The sequence below is a fragment of the Hoplias malabaricus genome, chromosome 16 (assembly GCF_029633855.1).
Source record: "Hoplias malabaricus isolate fHopMal1 chromosome 16, fHopMal1.hap1, whole genome shotgun sequence".
In the NCBI taxonomy this organism is placed as follows: domain Eukaryota; kingdom Metazoa; phylum Chordata; class Actinopteri; order Characiformes; family Erythrinidae; genus Hoplias; species Hoplias malabaricus.
The window spans coordinates 17,588,832-17,604,976 of record NC_089815.1 but is presented as its reverse complement, the minus strand read 5'-3'; the positions used below and the strand labels follow the sequence as shown (position 1 = coordinate 17,604,976).

The window sequence follows — 16,145 nt, the reverse complement described above, 5'->3', positions numbered from 1 at the left end:
TCTGCTCTCTTTTTCTCAGGTCAGAGTGCCTTACCACAAGGCTGGACGGCCTGTTCTGCTGGACAAGGGGCTTCTGAAAAAATCCATAGATATTTCAGTCTATCTTTCCACTATGAAAATATAACTCAGTGCTCTGGCTCTGAAAAGATGTGTAGTGGTCAAAGAGCCCCGAATATGAGAAGAAAATAGAAGAAAACTCAAATATAAGAAGCTGCTGGTGTTTTCAGAAGAATGGTTTGACCACTCCAGAGCCCGGACCTCAGCGTCACTGAATGTTTTTGGGATCTAAGAAGCAGAAAATGCTTCACGAATGTTGTGAAGATGGAGGCAGATTTAGTAAACATCACTGTTATTACCAGCAAACAAAATGACAGGGTTTTTCAATTCTTATTCACTTTTTTTCCACCGTGGACATCATGTTATCATAATGAGGCTGATGTGCAATTAAAACAAAAAAGAAAAAAAGAAAAACACAACGTGGGATGAATTCATTTTTTCTTTTATTTTTCAGTAATTTTCAGTACAACCACATCAGATGTTTTCTTTATATCATTAAGTATACAATAATTAAGTATAAAACAAAAACATATTCATAGTAATTAGTTATAATTAAATGGAAAATGATTTGGTATATCTTCACTGTCCAAAAAAACCAAAAATCTCCAAAATAGTAACTTCACAGGAGAAGAAGAATGGAAAATCAATGTAAATGTTAATTCTGGGGCAATTTGGAGCATTTCCATTGGTCTTTTCATTATGGAATTTTCACATAATGTTAAGAACCTCTGCTGTTTTCAAACTAAAAATTGACCAAAATGGCAAAATGGAGATACGTGTTTTTCTTTGGACAGCGACGTTATATTCATAGAATTACACTGAATTATTACAATGTTAAGGAAATCACCAAGACATCCTCTATCCATGCTACATGGCAAAAACAGGCAAAGCACATCCAGATACTTACCTTTAGTTTAGGCCCATAATACTTACCCATACAATGTACAGAACAAAGCTCTCTACATAATCATTCAGAAAGAACATGTTATTGCTTTATCCATTATCTTCTTTCAGTGGGTCAAGCCTTGAGATCGTAAACAGTCAGACAATGACTTCTGCATTCATAGAATCTGAAAGAAGAAAAGCACAGAAATATGTCACAACACTCCACAAAAATTCAGCTTCAAAATGTTTGGAATGTTAGAATATATTATAATTCATTCTGTTTTAATTACATGTGATCATTTCCTTTGGAGAATAATGTCTGCATACTTGGGTTACTTAAAAATATATTTATTCATACAAAAACAGAAATCTAATCAAAACGAGCATCTTCAGAGTGAATCTACATCAGATCGTACTGTAGTGTAATTTAAGACTTCATGATGCATTGATCATTTCAATCAGTGGACAGCTGTTTATACTGTTACAGACTACACTACATCAGTACATTTAGCCAAGCATTTAGGCAGTGTATCCTTTGCCATTGAGGAACCGGTTCCTTAAAAACCCTTCAAGTCTTTCAACGGATGGTCGACTGGAGAATCAGTTCTATAAATGAGCTGTGTGTCAGTGAAGAACATTTGTTGTGTTTAACCTCCATGTGTTAACAGGGGTTCTGATTATTATAAGAACAATAAGCATATTCAACCTATTTGGTGGTTTTAGTGAAACTCTTATTTTGTTGTTTTTGTTGGCAGACCAACAAGGAATAATGTGAATAATTTTCCTCTGTTTTGAAAGAAAAATGCTCTGAATGTGGAATGAGATGATCTGCCAATGGAATAAAGCACACTCCAGATATTATATATATATATTCTAATCTCGCAATAAGAAATATTAGGTGTAAAGACTAGGTGTAAGTATTTTAAATGTTCTGCACACTATATTATTCAAGGTTCTTTAATGATCCCAAATTGGTTCTTCTGTGGCATCACTCACAGAACTGCTCAGTGCTGATTACTCACTGCTAGCCTGTGCTGTATGTATGAATGAGGTGCGGCTACAGTAGAGAGGAAGGTGGGGGGTTGGAGGTTGATTGACAGTGTGTGGATGCTGCAGCAACTCAGCATCACGTGCCATGACGCCGTGTGTGTGTGTACAGGGGAGTGTGTTTGGCTGCTCCTGCTGCCGCCACGCCAAAGCACATGTGGACGCGTGCATATGTGTGTGTGTGTGTGTGTGTGTGTATGTGTGTGTTTGCTTGCAGACAGGTCGAGGGGTGGGGAAGCCAACTTTATCAGCTGTGAGGATTGACCCCGAGCCTAGAGCCAGACAAAAGGTCAAGGGAAGGACTGTCTGGGCACTGAGCTTGACCCCTAGGCCTACAGCTTGGAGTGGAGTATGTAGGGGGGTTGGAGTGCCTCCTGGTTCTAGTCTAGGGCTCTTTATGTTCCCTCTGGGGATTGAGGAGCAGACAGCAAACTACTGAGACTGGTTATACCAGCCTCATATCAGCCCAGTGTCTGCTTCGTCATGCTGCACAGTCATGGGCGCTCCCAAGAACATGATTCAAATCAAGCATGGTTGGTTACCCAGCAGTGTCTGTATCCGTGTCTGGATTTTAATGATGCTAAGTGTGTGCAAGGACAATATGGCCTCAGTGGGTTTGCTACTTTTTGGTAGATCAAAATAATTGGCAGCGAACATAGAACAAATCAAAATGGGTTTTGTTAAAAAAAAAAAAAATACACAGACCACTGCTTCAGTCTGTGAGAGCCATGAAGTGGAAGAACAGGATTTGTGTGCATGGTGTAAAATTGCCAAAATACAGACCGTATTACGTCAACGGCCAAATGAAAACAGTTTTAAAATCGTCACTTACTAAGGATCATTATACCTCCTCTGTTTTCCATTTCCCTGAGCCACTGATAGTGATGCCTTTGTGTATAATCTATATAACACCTCTAAGCCTTTCTACACTCCTTTCCGACTGAATGAAACGTACAAACAACAGCCAAGATACAGGCGTTGGATGCAATTTTCTTTTGGATTATCCCTTTTCCCCCCTTGGTTTTGAGTAGAATAGGAAGACTAGGGTATTTGGATCCCTGTTCTCTCTTTGCTCCCTAGAAGGTTTTGGATTTGTTCATTATTTTGCCACCAGCTCCACCTTGAAGATTTTCCCTCATGAATGCCAAATGTTGAAAGAGAAATCAGAATTTTCCTGAATATCCAGCACTTAGTTCCTTTGTTAAGACCCAGTTATTTATTTATTTTAAATTTACACGTATACCAATCAACTGTAATATCACAAACATGAACAATCCACAGGGTCACAGAACATCATCTAAAATGGTTAATTTTCCATCCACTTTTCCATATTTTTTTTACATAAATACATAAGCATTTATGTGTAGTATTTGTTTCTCAAACATTCTACTCCTCTTTTATCATTTTATTTCAATTTTTTTTATTCAATTTTTTTCTTTTTTATTTGTTTGTTTGTTTGTTTGTTAAATAAAATGGTTAAAACTATGCAACAGTTCCCATAAAATGACAAAAGGGTTGAAGAATGTTTCAATTTATATTTACAGTTATACACTACACACACATACACACAAGCACACACACAAATAATGTTTAGATAGTAGTAACTCCAGGACAATGACTAAAGACAAGCTCAGTTTAAAGCAATATCTCAAAATTGCAGTACAAACATGGTTATGATAAACAAAAATGAGCCAAGTAGATTGGTCCACAATTTGTAATGCCCTAAAAAAGAGATATTCACAATGTGGGGAAGGAACTGAGGTGGGGAATGTGACTGCAAGAAAATACATATTCAAATCATTTTTAATACTCTCGAATTGTCTTATTTTTGCATTGGTTTATTTTATTTTAATATTAAATAGTCACAGTTATTGATATATTACGGAGCAGAGAAAGAGAAAGAGCCCCAGAACAGGAACACGTGCTATGTTCATATGAGTGGAAAAGAGGAGAAGATTTTATTGCCTTGTGCCACTTTTTATTTTATTTAATTTTATAGCCAGTCCATAATACAAAATAAAAGTCCTGGACAACTGGGATGATATGAATTGATTTATTTTAAACAAAAACAGCTGTTGTTTGCATATTATAAGTCTGTTTAAGTGTGGGATGGTGATGTTAAAACATGAATTTATTAACAATATATATAATAAAATATAAAATAAAATGGTTATTGTTATATTATGTGAGGTCTGAGACGGTTTAATGATAGTTTCAATATAAAAGTTTGGGACCAAAACACAGCTTATCACTTAATAGCTATTCATTTTGGAGATTGAAGTGTTCTATTTAATAAATAAAGGCAAAAACTATGTAAAGAAATCTTTCTAACTTCCAGATATACCCCTATATTTCTGTTATTAATATTATCTAAATATGACATTTAAACGCAGAAGGTGTGGGTATGTTTGATGTTTGTTTTGAAAAGTAAATAAAATAGCTATTGTTCTGTAAATTATATTAGGTTCTTATCACTTTCACTGTGAAGAAACAAGAGTCAGTACAATTTGCAATCAACCAATTCACTGTTTACATTTAATTCTTTAAATGTATCTGGAAGCTTTAAAAACCGTGGGAATCCACTTTTAACTGAAGTAGTGGAGCTCTCCATCAAGCAGGTGCTGAAGTGACCGACATGTAAGTGGACAGTAGAAACTCTGGGAAAGGCTCTGATGTTGGAGTAGCTAGATTATAGCAGTGCAGGCTTCAGCAAGGAGCGGTTGTGGATGAGATGTCGCACCAGGAGACCAGCCTAATATATGCAGCGTTTAGCTAGGGAAAGTTGAAGTGGGGGTGTGGGGTGGGGGTGCTTTTGCACCCTGTCTGGGACCTCCTTAAATAAAGAGAAGAGGCTTCAGAAAGGGTGCGTCTATGAACCAAAAGGGGGTGGTGGGCATTTTTTTTTTATCAAGAGGAGGGGTGGTTGCTAGGCCTCAATTGAGACTGTCCCGCCTGATGTCCCATTAAGACCTGGAAGCAGGGCTTGTGGTGGCTGTGGGGGTAGGGGGCTTGGGGGTGGAGGAGTGGGACTGGTTAACCCCCGTCGACGGCTGCTGCTCCTGGTCCCTATTATTTAAGGCAGGCAGTCGGCTGCATACTAATTTTACACCATCCAGACGTGAATCGAGGAGCTAGAAATAATAGAAGGCATACAGCAGAGGCCCTCGCCAAGAAGGAGAGGGCTGTTTATGGTCAGAATAAGTAAATAAGCATTTGGCTGTGGCTTGAAGTAAATCTCCACATGGCAGCATGTAAATATATCGATATATTGGTGTTTGTATAGAAACAGGCAACGTTGTTCTCCAATGTTTATTTAAATATTTAAATATCCAAGCTATACTTGTATTAGTCCCTTCTTTATAAAAAAAATTAAAAGAACACTTAGTAAGATTTGATATTTTTTGCCCCTGGGCTCCCCTTAAAGCTGCAGAGTGTAATTCCCTTTTACAGCACTGTCCTGAAATCAAGGGGGAGGGAGGATGGTTTCCTATCCTGCTCTGAAAGATACACAGTGCAGTTCCTGCAGTGCTGAGCTGAGAGGAGTAGCAGTGCCAGAGCCTATTCTTATTACAGAAGAGTGAAGCATCGCGATGGTTATGAATTTGTAGGTTCAGCTATAAAAAATACCACACGGTTTAGCTTTAAAGCTCCCACGTTTACTTCAACAACAAATTCTCATCTTGGGTATCATACATTTCAAGGCTTACAGTCATCAGGACCATCTAACTAGGATAGGCCTGTCAAAACCTATGCTCTCCTTACTTAATTAAATGAAGGCATGAGTTTTAGAAAAAGCAGGCCTTGGCACCATGTTCATAAAACACTGCACTAGTTCTTTCTGAGATTCAGACCCTAAGCCACAGGGGAGCATTCTTCTCTGTGGTCTTCTGGTTTGGTGTTGATTTTCTGTTTGTCAGTCTGCCTGGAGTTTTGCATCCATCCAAGCAAGGACAACAGATATCTCATTAAAAATACATGGGACTGGATCACAGCTCAGCTGAATGAAGAGAGGCGCTGCAAGAGTCCAGGTGGCCATGACTGAGAATTAAAGGGAATTTTGTGACTGGAGCGGCTCAGTACTGAACGCCTTGAATTCTGCAAGGACATATGGGTTACTGGAGGTTTGCATTTTGCACTGGAATCGAATGTAGTGTTATTGGACTGGTATAGCATTAGAAAATCCTGCCCAATTTTTTTATTTGATTTATTTATTTATTTATGTTCGCTCCTCAAAAAAGCCTCAATAATATAGAACATTTAAAGCAACACTAGGAAAGAGTTGGTTTTTTTTATTTTTTTGTAAATCCTTTTTACAGCATTGTATTGAAATAAATGGGGCAGAGGATGGAAGGAAGGTGGTTTCCAGCCCTCCTCAAAGTTACATAGTGCAGTTTCTGCAGTGCTGAGCGCAGAGTAGCAAAGACAGATGCACTTTTATCTCTGTTACAGCTCAGTGGAGCATCTCAATGACTTTGAAGCTGTAATTTTATTGTAAAAATATTACGTAGTGTTCCTTTAAACTACCGTAATTTATTGTATACCACATTTACCAAAAAAGTAACAGTAAAAAAGTTAGCTTAAAGACACAGTGTGATTTTATAGTCTGCATCAGAGAAAATGAACATTTTGTAACATTATTGATATATGTTTTTTTTGGGTTTATATTGTATTCATTATTTTATTAATTGTATGTTATGACTTCTACTAGTTCACACTTGTTACGGCCTTGTTCCATTGTTCCTTGTTCCTGTTCCATTCCCTGCTGAATAGAGCCCTTGGTTAACTCCTAAAACAGGCTGCTTTCAATCTTAGAGTGAAATATCCTTTGGATAATGAGTTGACACAAGAAGAATCTTTGTATTTGGAGATCGTTTTTAGATGTTTATTCAACTCAAAACTTTAAAGCAGCCTGGTGTGTGTGTGTGTGTGTGTGTGTGTGTGTGTGTGTGTGTGTGTGTGTGTGTGTTGTGTAAATGATTTTGAACATAAACATTTCTTGACATCAGGCATTTTTGGGACAATTCTGAACAGTAAACTTACAGTTTAAACAGGAAATGTACAGAATTTTTGTTTGCTAGACTTTTAGCTTGTGCAATGTATGCTATATGTGTAAAGACACTGCAGAATATTATTTTTAGATTTAACGTTGCCATTATATTGTTTGACTCAGTTGTAATATTAAGAATGATAATATAATAATAATCATTTCATACAACTTCTGTTCAAATTTAGATTATGCTGACACAGCAATGTTTTCAGTGGTTAACTTGAAGAAATGTGGCTCTAAATTCCCACTTCAATCATCAATTAACCCCCAAAACCATCAAAATCTATATTCATTAAAATGCCATATGTCGAAGTACTTCCTACCAGAAAATATATAAACAAACAAACAAATAAATACTTACATACATACACACAAATATATACACGAATAAATGAATGAAATAAAACTAATATATTATTATATACTAAAAGTAGCATAGCTGTAAATCTAAGCTGGACCATAATTTGACTGGATTCGTTACTTGGATTTATGATGTAACAAATCCTGGCTGTCTTAATTGGCCCATTTGAGACACTCAAATGGGCCACTTGTTTTTGGTACACTCAAATTCTATAAGCAACATGTTAAAAAGGTAACGATGAATTCCACTTGAGTGGAACTCACTAAGCTTATCCTTTGGCAGGTTTAACCCTCTGTACAACAACTCTTTCGACAAAAATTCAGCATGTTAGCTATCACCAGGCCACTGCATTTCACTGAATGGGGGGAGGGGGCTCTAGAGAACCCAGTTATGTACATTTTTATTCCCAATTATTTGTGTTATTTTATATATTTGATGCATTTAACATGACTTGTGCAAATGTTTTCAATATTTCATATTCAGCAGATCAACCAAACATTTTTAAAGTTTATTTTATTTAGAAACATGTCTTTTGACCTGGTGTTTAAATGTCTGCATGCATCTGTACAGTAGCTTCATTTATTCAGACACTAAACTAAAAAATCTGCAAAACAGCCCCTAACACCAATGGACACTGCAGGTCTAGTGAGGCCCTCAGGTCAAGTTGAATGACAATGACATGGATAACAATGAACACTGAGCATAGCAGCATGGCGTCAGAGAGGACAGAGGCTGAGAGCATTGTAGGGAACAATGCAAAGGATGTGTGTATCCCTTTACTTTCTTTTGGTCTTTATTCCATAAAAACAAGGCTGCTTTCACTCAGCTCAAAAGAGATGGATACAGACTGACGGAGCTACCTCATAGCTCTCTGCTAGTTCTCTCTCTCTGTCTCTCTCTCTCACACAAACACATCACAGGCTACGTTCACATACAGCGGAAGGACCCCTGAATCCAACCCCATTGCAGCCTTCTTCGTGCCTGACAAAAATGTGAAATACAAATGAGGGCTATTAAAGCCGAACTTCACACACCCGAACTCCAACACATCCCTTTCAGCATCCTGCGGGGTTTAGATATCCACTAATATATAGAGGAATATAATAAAACATATATCATTCATGTTATAGTTTATGTCTTGTTCCATCTAGGGGAGGAAATCTAGAAAAAGGCCAGCGCTCTGCCCTGTGTGCACTCATTTGCATATTTTTCAATGCAAAAGGAGCTACAATGACAATCAGACATGGAAGATACTGGTTAAACAAACCAACATACAACATATAGATGAAGGATAAGGTGATAGTCATTGTTATTTTGGCTATTTACTTTTTTTTCTGAAAATATACCTTTTTTTTTTTTGATGATTAAAGCGTATTTAAATTAGTGTTTCTTTACAGAACCAATGAAACCCATTTTATTCATACTTTTGTTTTTGTATTAATTTCATGATGCATATCAGGAAGCACAGATATGTGTAAAACAGGCCAACATTTCCGATGTACTTTACTGCTGATGCACATCATGAACACTGCTAAAATAAAAATAAAAGTGCCAAACACTTGGATAATAATTCCAGAGAGCTGTAGCACTTATTTCTGTAGGATGCACAACAATGGAGGAAATTAATAAAATACTGATAATTCAGAGTGCAATCTGAACTGCCTTCAGCTCTTCAGAAGCACACTAAAATGCAAATAACCGTTTGAAATAGCAGCCAAGTCGGAACAATTATCTGCTGATGTGGGTAGGATTCTGTGGGCACTATACATCAGTAACATACTCTACATCCTGGAATTGTCTTAAAGTATGTTGACATTATGCTTCTGCCACAGAGCCACAAAGCCATAGCAGTTTTACAAGAAAGACCTCATTTCTGTCCAACTGAGATCTACTGAAATTTAATCAAATAAACTACCAAGAAATACACAAAAACAGCACAAATAATCTCTATTACAATTATGTTACATTAGATGAACAGATTTTACTGCCTCAAAACAAACATTTGACTCGTGAAAAAAACATGAATTTATATTTAGACACACAGTCAAAAACATACAAGAGATGTCTAATTATAGCAGTATTAATATGAATGTAACACAATTGATACCGCTCTAATAATAATAATAATAATAATAATAATCTGTAACATAATTATATTCTTTCCCAAATATGGTTACTACAGAATGATGGTTTTTAACTGTCTAGGATGAACAGCACAATACCATACACAGTAACGTGTGTGTGTGTGTGTGTGTGTGTGTGTGTTTGAGAGAGAGAGAGAGAGAGAGAAAGTAAAAGGACTGGAGGGACTGAGGGGGTCAGGCGAGGAGGAGGTGAAACCCCAGAGGCGGGCAAGTGTCAACCCCAGCTGGGCGGACATTTTGTTGGCATGCTGATAGGGATTTAAGCAGTGGGTGGGTGGGTGAGAGAATGAGTGGAAGCAGGGGGAAGAGGGAGAGAGAGAGCCGCTCACAAAAGTGCTGTTACTAAGCTTGATTTCAGCGGGAGGAGCTGAGACGATTAAGGGGGACTGCGGAGAAACGGGGGTCTCTCAGTAAAAGACGTGGGACCAGTCCATTGAGATGCTGTGATGGTTGGGGGACTGAGTTTGTGTGTGTGTGTGTGTGTGTGTGTGTGTGTTTGATGGGTCTCTTTCAGAGGAGCTAATGAAGCATATGTTGAGATGAATAATGGAATCTTCCAGAGGGTTGGACTGGTGTCTTCGTCCACTATTCACGAACTTGGCCGTCTTTGAGAAAGTGTCGTTGTTTACACGGCAGGGGAGGCTGGCATGAATAAACGTGGAGTGGAGACCACGCCGACCTAAAACACACACTGGAACAGAGCTGAGCGATACATCATTAACGAATCTTTATCGTGATATTTGGTTTTTCGGATAATGGTGGATATAAATAGTGAACATAAACATACAACGTGATACTATTTATTAGGCATCTTCACCCTCTCCATCACCATCATAATCAGTTGAGCTAATTATACTGGCCATTTACCCTACGTGGGCAGTTCACTAGAGAGAGCAAGAGGGACGTGAATGTGATGACAGAATAGTTTGTTCCAAAATTTGATGGAGAAATTTGATGCAGAAAATCACTCAGACCTCTTTAAGATGAAAAGACAGAAATATATATGCGCTTCTTTCCAGCAGCTTGTTCTAAATTCTGAAATTGTTAATCAAAAGCGGCAATATTAAGCACCACAGTTAGACAAAGACTCAACCAGGTCACAATAAGCTGTTTGTTACTCTTTAAAAACACTTACATTTTTAATGTCAGAGAATGCTACAATATGCAAATTAGATTCTAAACAGCCATGGCGCTATAGGCAACCTGACCAATCAGTAACCATTGCAGATAAGCACTACTACATAAAAGCTATTTATCTGAGCAGTAAGTGTTTATTTGCTAAAACAAACAAACAACATAAGGCCCAACATTAAAATAAAAACAAATAACATTATTCCAGTGTGATATTCCGTGTGTGAATTTGTTGGTTTATCTTTTTCCAACTCTCTCCTTGTGGCAGTCCGTATTATTTGAGGTTATCGTCCAATACCAATTTTACTGGTTATAAATAATGATTTTAAAAGTGTGTGCTGTTGATTTAACAAATTCATGCGGTCAAGGAGAATCTGACTGAACAAAACATTGCTTTTCAAACTCACTCACACCTACTACTTTATAGAAAAAAATCTTATATTTATTTATATTTATTAAATTATTTGTTTTTTATTATTATATGCACATTTATACAAACAGCACACCTACTGAGAAGGCATATATATATAGAAATCTATATCTACATCTTAAACGTGCACCAAATCTGTTGATGTGGATGCACCAATAACGCTGTCAGTTCCGTTCTGATCAGCGGAGTGTTAGTGTTGTTCTTATCAACAGAAGACTTTTGACGTAATTATGTCTTGTACTACACACACAAACACACACACACCACACACACACTTATTAGACACTCAAATACATTACAGGGCAAAACCAGACAACTTATGAGTCGGAGCAGACAGCAGCCCCCTTTGACCTTGACCCCCACAGTCCTTCCTCACCTGCTACTTGAATGGGGCTTCAGAGCAGCTGGGTCGTCTAGCCAGGGCCTGACAGAATATTTCACCCTTCAGTCTATTCCCACGCTCGACCAACAAACGGGTCGTCACCGCCTGCCGGACTGATGTTTATGCAGCTCATTAAGACTAAGGGCAATGTCTGATACGGAATTTTAGGAGTTAAAACCTCAATAAACAGTTATATCATTATATAATCAATTAGAATCATACATTAAAGAGCAGGGTACTGTGGTGCAGGCTGATACGGGGGGGAATACAGGATCTTACAAATGAACACATGTCTGCAATCATCAATTAGAACGGGGTTTGTTTATAGGATTATAAAATTAAAAAGTGGTTTTAATAAATATAGGAGAAAATTATGAAGGGTGCTACAAATAAAAAAATCACGAGTCATTGCGAATTATTTATAATTAAGTCTTAGCACCCTGAATCATATCCTGAGGGCTCTATAAAATCCCACCCTTGTCATGTGCCTTTGCTTTGTTTAAACAGCAAGAACTGCAGAGAACACATTCAAATCCAGCATTCACCCCCCACCTCTCTCCTTCACTGCACCCATCAATGGCCTGGGCACCAACAAAATCAGCCACTGGCAAACAACTAGAGCTCACTCTGTAGCTGTGTGTGTGAGAGAGAGAGTTTGTGTGTGTGTGTGTGTGTGTGTTTGTATGGCTGTCTATCCTACTCCCTGACTCCCCTCTCCTCTCAGTAAATGGACAGACCCGGGTTAGGCTGAGGCAGTGTGTTGTGAAGAGAACGGTGATAGGGGGTGGTGAGGGGGGTTTGTGGGGGTCCAGGGTGTTTTCATTACGGCCAAATCTCAGGCCCGGCTCTTCAGCGTGGCCTGTGCCACCAAGCCGACAGTTTAATCATACAAACAGCACTCCATTCCCATTTCCCCCTCTCTCCTTCACACACTCCAGTCGCAGCTTCATAATTCCGCGCCCCACACACTCCCAAGCATGGCCTGTATTTTGGGGGCTTTAAAATGACATAATCAGTGACTTGGATAAATGCCTGACTGTTTTCCCTCTGACTGTAATCAGCTGCGGTCAACACTGGTGAATTTTAAAGGGGCCGGCAGTAGACGGATGTTGGTTGTTTTTTTTTTTTTTTTTCAGTTTCCCTCTCTCACTTTCTCCTGACATCTTACTGTAGCTCTCTCATAGTGAAGAATGACATTCAGACAACATTTGTTCTGAAAGCTCGTACAAAACAACTGAGGAATACATAAATAGTCGAACTGCAGCACAGGCCGAATGACTCATCTGAAGCTCATCTGGAAGGATCTCGATATATTAAGTATATTTTCATTTCTTGCGGTATTTTTGGACTTTACATGATGCATATCATGACGTTATATTGAAGAATGTGGGTCAATCGTTCCTCAGAAGTCAGGGATTTATATTAAGGATGCAATGGGGATTGTAAGTAAATGCCAATGTGAGATATGCTTCTGGTACATATGTGGGACCACATCTGCCTACATTTGCATTCGAGAGTATTCTACCATTTGACTGCATGGCAACCCAGTGTCCAAACCCTTTAAACTTTTTTTAAAAATACAGTAAACATGTCATCAAATAACAGTCAAATTACATCAATCTGATATCACTGTGCATCCCTGCTCTACAAATGTGCATATACTTACACAATACACTGTTACATTATATGCTATGCCTCTGCAGTTGTAATGAAACCAAATGGACATACATTAACAGCCTTTTTTTCATGTCAAATGGCATCTGGGCCAAGCTGTTGGGTATGTGCAATTCATATCTGTTTCTCCATCTATAGCACTGACATGCTTTAGTCATAATCATACGTCTATACTAGACACCAAGAACATACTTTGTCATCTCAAGTGTACAAAAGGAAGAAGAAAAGGCAAGCGACGTATAGGTCTAGTCGAATTGGACGATGGCTGTAAATGCTTTCAACAACTATTACATCTGTGAGGGCACTACATTCAATCAATAGCAAAGAATATAAAAACAGCAACCACTCAAAGCTACGGAACAACTCACTTCAAAACACCACAAGGATGCAGGCCACATTTTATACCAAAGGGAAACACACACTAGGACAAATCATGTTTTATGTTTGCAATGTAGGTTGGCTTAAAATTGTTTAAGACCTTGTTGGGACCGTCAGGTCATATCCAATCTTTTGGCATATCATGGCTTCCCAAAGTAAAACATGTATCTCCATTTGTGTTGATCTTTAATTTACTACGTCACTGGAATTCAGCAGCTATCCTCCACATTGTGTGAAAATGACATGATGAATGGACCAATGGAAATGCTCCAAAATGACATGGAATTAAATCTTTGACTTCCACTGAAAGTAATATTTTTTCCCCTTCTCCTATAAAGGTATTATTTTGAAGATACATGATTTTCTTTGAACAGCGACAAAAATATAGTTTGATCAGGTAAAAGCAGCAAAAGAAAAGTGATTCAAAACACAGAACATGTAACTGTTGAATCAAATTTTGTATGTACGCCTGGACAATGATTCGATATCAATATATACCACAATATAAAATGTGGGTGGCACGGTGGTGCAGCAGGTAGTGTCGCAGTCACACAGCTCCAGGGGCCTGGAGGTTGTGGGTTCGATTCCCGCTCCGGGTGACTGTCTGTGAGGAGTTTGGTGTGCTCTCCCTGTGTCCGCATGGGATAAGCGGTTACATGAATGAATGAATGAAAGTGGGAGATGCCACACTTCATTAAAACCGAAAAAAGCAGCCATGTTATCAGCTCATGTGTTCATCACATTTTGCTTGTGAAGGCAGTAAACAGCTCAGCTGCACAATTAGAACGTCTGAATCCCAAATGTGTCTCTACACCCTTTGTAGTGCACAATGTAGGTCATAAAATAACAGCGTCTGCCCTCCTGTTGTATGTTGAATTACAAAATTTATATTTGACTATAAGACTCACACCTTCCAGTGGAACTAGTGCCAAGTCTGTGTAGTACATTTTAATAATCTGTGAAGTGCACGATGCAGTGGCTTTGGAGCAACATGGAATGCAGATCGAGCCTCTTGTCCATAGTTGTTTTGCTGCTCTGCTGATGCTGGCTGAGGTGAATGCTCTAGGCATATATGTACAGGCAAAAAGACACATGAAATCAGATCTGAGTCACTTCAGTGGTAATGTGAACACAGCCTACGTAATGTATTTATAAGACTTTTTGGTATTACTATGATATCACACTCTCGGATAATATACTACGCTAACTTAGTTGTGATCTGCCTGAAATCAAATTTGACCTTGTTGTTCCAGATATGCATGTCTTATAATACAACTGTCTCGATTAGACTAGAATACAACTTTTTCTTCTACTGCACTCTTGTATCATTTCTATCACTTGGAAAAATGTCACAGTATAGAGAAGAACATGTTGTATTTCATTCATTCATTCATTCATTGTCTGTAACAGCTCATCCAGTTCAGGGTCGTATTTATTATATATATATATAAATATATATATATATATATATATATTTATATATATATATTTATATTTATATATATATATATATATATATATATATATATATATATAACAGTTTTTGCAAACATCATTTAGATGATTTCATTGCTAAGATACGACTTTTAGCAGTGTAATATACAAATCAATTAACATATACCCAACGTATAGACCTGCACTAATATTTTTACTATACAGTGTGAATAAAAACACTCTTCTTCTCTTGGTAAACTAATATGCCAAGATCTCCAGTCCCTTCATCTAGTGTGCACTTGTGGACTAAGAGTGGTTAAGGGTCACTTCTGAAACTTGCTAACGGTGTAGACAGCCCTCATTTCAGGCAGCCAATGAATGAGTCAGTTATCTTGACTGTACCCCCACCGACAAAAAAACAACCCCTCGCCCCCACATCCCCCACCCCTTCTCAGGGCTGCTAACAGGATTTACAGTAGTCAGCCTCCTGCCTGGCTTTGTGTTGAATTATGCATAATTGTGCTAGCCTACTTAGACACATGGCTATGAGAATGATTAGCATAAAAGCTCTTGGTTTTTCTTTTCTTATATAAGGCTGGGAGAAGGGGGGTTGTTTTCAGGGTTTAAAAAAAAAAGAATGGCAAGTGATTTGAGGTAAATGTGTGCGAGAACTGTAGGTCTATGTGTGTGTTTGTGTGTGTGAGTGTTTATGGAAGGGAGCCATGGGGTGTGGTAGCTAGCGTGTGAGGCTATATATTATGTTGTCTGGCCCCAGCTAAAGCATATGGGCTCCCCAGCTGTTATAAATATGCAAATGAAGACCAAAGAGCAGACCGACTGGCCCAGACATAACATTCTACATGAGATTTCTGCTTCGGTCCCAGTACAGACAGTTTGATACACCCCTCAACCCCCCACTCCACACACAAACCACCACCACCCTCTAAAACCCCAAACTATAACCCCCTGCCATGTCCTAATTTAAACCCACACCAGTCCTTACTTCTGGGTAACAACAGAAGTGATGGAGAGTGTTTCTCAGGCAGTAATGGATGCTGTACAGTGAAGTCACAGTGAAGTGGCCAGCTAAAATTTATGAAAAGTAAAAGCCCACAGATGTAAACCGTCAAACATCAGGCACAGACTTCATCCTAAAATGACCGCATATGAAAATT

General features: G+C 38.3%; 1 long non-coding RNA gene across 2 annotated transcripts in view; it reads right to left on the bottom strand.

Annotated features, from left to right (window-relative positions):
- Positions 1–526: 526 nt before the first annotated feature.
- LOC136671288 (uncharacterized) overlaps positions 527–16,145 on the bottom strand; it is a 49,061-nt gene continuing 33,442 nt past the window's right edge. For both annotated transcript variants that reach the window (XR_010795686.1, XR_010795687.1), the window contains exon 4: positions 527–1,127. This is a non-coding gene — a long non-coding RNA (uncharacterized lncRNA). The remainder of the gene's footprint in view (positions 1,128–16,145) is intronic.